This window comes from Garra rufa, chromosome 1, assembly GCF_049309525.1.
Source record: "Garra rufa chromosome 1, GarRuf1.0, whole genome shotgun sequence".
Lineage (NCBI taxonomy): Eukaryota > Metazoa > Chordata > Actinopteri > Cypriniformes > Cyprinidae > Garra > Garra rufa.
In genome coordinates this window covers 79,632,574-79,637,573 of record NC_133361.1, presented here as the reverse complement: position 1 = coordinate 79,637,573, position 5,000 = coordinate 79,632,574, and the positions used below count along the sequence as shown (strand labels likewise).

The window sequence follows — 5,000 nt, the reverse complement described above, 5'->3', positions numbered from 1 at the left end:
TAATATTGTGTTATATGCAATTCTTGCTGGCTTTCCTTCCCATAAAAAGTCAAGAAAACATTTCTTCAACCTCTGTTTCGTCCATAAAGGTATTTCAGATACATATAAAACATACCAAAGTTTAGAAACCATTAAAACATTCAATATTAAAACCTTCCCCTTCAAATTTAGTGTTCTCAATCTCCAAAAATTTAACCTCCTCTCTATATCTGTTACAAGCTGCTCCCACATTTCATCTCTTACTTTCCTTTCATTCTTTCCCATTAAAATTCCTAAAATCCTCATTTCCTCAACTTCCTTGAAATTAAAACAATCCGTTAAAACCGTTGCTTTACCAAATCTCATATACACAGTTTTGTCCTCATTTACTTTGCTTCCCGACCCTCTACAATACTCTTTTACCACATTCATCACTTCTTTAACACTCTCTTTTCCCTTTACAATTATTGTCGTATCATCAGCATATTGAAATACTTTTCCCTCAGCCTTACTTCCTTCAGTTTCTAATCCTTCTATTCCTTCTTTTTGTTTTATAGCCAGTCCTAAAGGTTCAGATACTAAGGAATATAAAAGCGCTGAAAGCGGACAACCCTGTCTAATTGATCTTGTGATTTTAAAACATTCTGTTAAAAAACCATTACATTTTATTTTTGTTAGTGCACCTTTATATAAAATTCCAATCCATTTAATAAAATTCTCCCCAAAACCAAAAGTCTTTCAAATCTCAAATAAATAGCTGTGCTCGACCCTATCAAAAGCTTTCTCGAAATCTAAACTGATTACATATCCTTCTTCTTTTTTTTCTTTCATATACCATATTTTATCTCTTATACTCATTGTGATATCCGCAATATCCCTGCCTTTAACCCCATATGCTTGATTTGTATTAATTATATTTGGCATTACTTCTTTTAACCTATTTGCTAAAACCTTTGCTAAAATTTTAAGATCTGTATTCAACATAGTAATGGGCCTATAGTTTTTTAAATCAGCCTTTTCTCCTTTTCTTTTGTATACAAGCTTCATTATCCCTATTCTTGTTCTTTCATTAATTTCTTCCTTTTCAAAAATTTCTTTAAAAACCTCATTTAAAATCTCTAATAAAATGTCTTTAAAACATACATAAAATTCAGTTCCCAAACCATCTATTCCTGGACTTTTCTTTTTATTCAGTTGACTTATTGCTCTTTCGATTTCTTCTTCTCTAATTTCTTGGTCACACTCTTTTTTATCTTCCTCACTTACTTTTGCTTTTATTTGATTCAACAGTTTCTTTTTTTCCTGCTCATCCACACCTCTTGCACTAAACAAATCCTCATAAAAATCTTTTATTTCTTCTAAAATCCTTTCATTCCCTTCGACAATTTCCCCGTTTTTTCCTCTTATTTCTTTTATCATTTCTGCTTTCCCTCTCTTTTTTTCCAGATCAAAAAAGAACTTTGTAAATTTTTCTCCCTGCACCACATATTTTGCCTTGCTTCTTAATTTCGCCGCCTCATATTCTTTTTCTTCTATTACTTTCAATTCTCCCTGTATTTCCTTTATCTTTTGTATGTCCTTATTTTCTTTGTTCAATTCCATTTCTAAACTTTCTTGCATTTCCCTTTTGTTGTTTCTTTTGCATTTCTGTATTAACTTACAATATTTAATTGAAAACTTTTTGATTAAAAACTTTGTATTCTCCCACCATATTCTCTTATCTTCTTCATACATTCTGTTTTCCTTTTCTTTTTCTATCATTTCTTTAACCTTAAAAACATAGTCTTCATTCTTTAAAATTTGTGTATTTAATATCCAAACTCCAGTCCCTCTTTGCATGTTACTCCAATCCAAATTGAAAGTTAAAAACTTGTGATCACTAAAGCTTGTCTCCTTATACTTAATATTTTCTATAAAATTGTCTACATTTCTTGTACATAAAACAAAGTCAATTCTGGTTTGGCATACAAATCTCCCCACTATTTGTCTTCTTGAAAATTCTTTTTTCTTTTCATTTCTTTCTCTCCACACATCTATTATATTATTTTCTTCCATTAACGCTTTCAATTCTTTTCTCCCCGTATCAGTTTTATAAACCATTCCTTCAGCCATATCCTGCTTACTAAAAACTGTATTAAAATCACCCATCATAATAATTTCCCTATAGTTCTTCACAAGACGCCTTAAAACCATAAAAAATTCTTTCTTTTCATTTTGTTCATTTGGTGCATGGACATTGACTATAATTACTTTCTTTTCCTCATACTCCATTTCTACAGACATACATTTACCTTCATTATCTTTATATACAGTTTTACACTTTGCCCCACTGTTTTCTTTTATTACAATTGCAACTCCTCTCCCCAACCTTCCATCTCCATTATTATACAAAAAACTTCCTTCCCATCTCTTTTTAAAATCATTCATCGTATCATCTTTCCAGTTCGTTTCCTGTAATGCAATGATATCTTGTCTTTTACATTCTTCTTTAACTTTTCCAAATTTGTTTAAGTCCATCAGTCCTCTTGCGTTAAATGTCACACAACTTAAAACCATTAAAAAGAATAGAAACAAATTAAAAGCCATCCTTTCAGTCCTCCTCCTCCAAACCTCTCAACACCTCATATCGGTTCAAAAACTTTGCTCGTCCTTTTTTCATAACTTTTCTCCTTGCAAGCTCTAGATTGGGTGTTACCTTTATTGTTTGCCTTCTTGTTTGTCCCTCTGCTTTGTCCTTTTTGATTTTCTCCACTTTTTCCTCTTCTTCACTGTTCGTTTCTTTGTTTTGCTCCTTTTCCGCTTGTCCCGTTTTTTCCACCCTTTCCACAAAGTCCTTAAAACTCGAAGTTAATTCCATTGGTGTCCATGTTAAACTCTGTCCTTGCGTTTGCTCCTCATTATTTTTTGGTCTATTTTCTCTGTCCTCCTCATTGTCTGTTTCCTTTTCCATTTCTCCTTGTTGTGCTCGCTCTGTTTCTTTCTCTTCTTCGTTAGTTTCTGGGTGTTTGTTGCCTCTTTCATGCATTTGCCCATCCACCTGGCTTTCTCCACCCCCTTCCTCTTCCTCCATCCAACACTCACATCTGTTTAAAATCTCTCGGCATTCCGGGCACTTAACCGCAGGGCAGTCTCGTGCGAAGTGTCCCCTCTCCTCACATTTGTAACATTTAAAATCAGGACAGTCTTTCATCAGATGTTCTGGGCTCATGCACAGCCGACAGGTCTTCACCTGGTGACTGTGCATCACCCTGAAATACTGTGGCCCTTCCGCTGTGTCCAGCTTTGTGCTGTAAGGGAGGGAGACAACTTCTCTTGGGAACCTTGCCTTGATGAACCTCGTGCCATCTTCAATATTAGTGCCCGGATACAACCTTCTTTTAATTTTAGATACAGGGAGAACTCCCCAACCATTCAATTTTTCTAAAATTTCTTCATCATCCAGGTAGACAGGCAAATGCATGAAAGAAACAACATAGTCCCTGTTTTGTAGTTTTTTTACCTCACATGTTGCTCCTCCTATTGTCAGTCCATCCATCAAATCGTTGCACATTTCTTCCTTTTCCAGGGTCAGTTCATACTCCTTGTCTTGTCTTGGCCGTACTGCTAAAATTTTCCCTTCTCCAATCTGTTCCGCTACTGCCTTGATAACATCCACCACTTTGGCATTGTTTGTTTTTTCCACATTAATAATCACCGTAGCCTCCTTCAAATATTTTCTTTTCTCAAGCACTCTCCTCACTTCCGAATCAGGTCCACGTCCAGCTCGTTGTCCATATTCCAGTCCAGCATTGTTGTGTTTCCTTGTCTCTCCAGCCATTTCCGTGTTGTTTGCCATAGGTCCGTCCATTTTAAGAAAAAAAAAACACTGATAAGAAAAAAGAGAAACCACCCTCCAGCCAGCCTAAGGCCGCTGTTGGGTGGTTAAAAAGACAAAAAAAAAAAGCTTTAGGAAAGAAAAAAACAAAAGACAAAAACTATAGAAAACAAAAAAAACTAAGAAAAAACAAACAGGTGTGGGAGAGCCTTCCTCTCCCCTCTGCAGCCAAACTACTTCCTGTTGACTCAACAGCGCCCTCAGGTGGTGGTATGGCCATAAGCGAGGGCTGCTCCAAAAAGTGGGCTATTTAAAGATCAGCCTCCGTAAAAGCCAGCATATTATATAAATAGTGAAGAAAAGGCAAAAGCTTACAGCACCTGGTATTCCCAGGCGGTCTCCCATCCAAGTACTAACCAGGCCCGACGCTGCTTAGCTTCCGAGATCAGACGAGATCGGGCGCTCTCAGCGCGGTATGGCCATAAGCGAGGGCTGCTCCAAAAAGTGGGCTATTTAAAGATCAGCCTCCGTAAAAGCCAGCATATTATATAAATAGTGAAGAAAAGGCAAAATCTTACAGCACCTGGTATTCCCAGGCGGTCTCCCATAAAAGTGTAACAATCGGCCTTATCAGCCGAGTTACAAGACTAAAATGGGGTCAGATTTAACTGTGAGAGATGACTAGTGGTTAAAAGAATGAGACATAAAAGAAAATTGGTTTAAATAGATTTGGTGTATTTACAAGGTTCACATAAAAGACTTTAAAACAACACGATAAAACTAGGTAAACTCTGTTAAAAGAATACAGTTCATTTGTCCATACCCTAAAAACAGGTAAACTCTGTTAAAAGAATACAGTTCATTTGTCCATACCCTAAAAACAGTCCAAGAACCCCAGTGTGTTGATAAGTCCAATGTGAGTGTCCACCAGTGTATATACAATCCACAGAAAGTGTAATCCAAAGTTTGCAGGTGGTGAATGGAAAGGTGAGCTCTAAAATTAGCAACTCCTCAATCCAACAGTTTGGTGACTGTCCTTTGTTTGTCATGCTGCTCTCTTATACAGTTGTACTTCCTGCTTCCTGTCATGTGTCTAGTCACATGACAGGCCAACCATCCATTTATTAAAGACACATACACTTAAAATGTTAAGAGTAATAAAATGGCCTAAAAAACATGTAAAACACTTAAAACTCTATAATACATG

General features: G+C 36.1%; 1 non-coding gene across 1 annotated transcript; it reads right to left on the bottom strand.

Annotated features, from left to right (window-relative positions):
* Positions 1–4,161: 4,161 nt before the first annotated feature.
* Positions 4,162–4,280, bottom strand: LOC141306024 (5S ribosomal RNA). The gene has a single exon (XR_012344990.1). It is a non-coding gene; the product is annotated as a 5S ribosomal RNA (ribosomal RNA).
* Between the last annotated feature and the right edge of the window lie 720 nt (positions 4,281–5,000).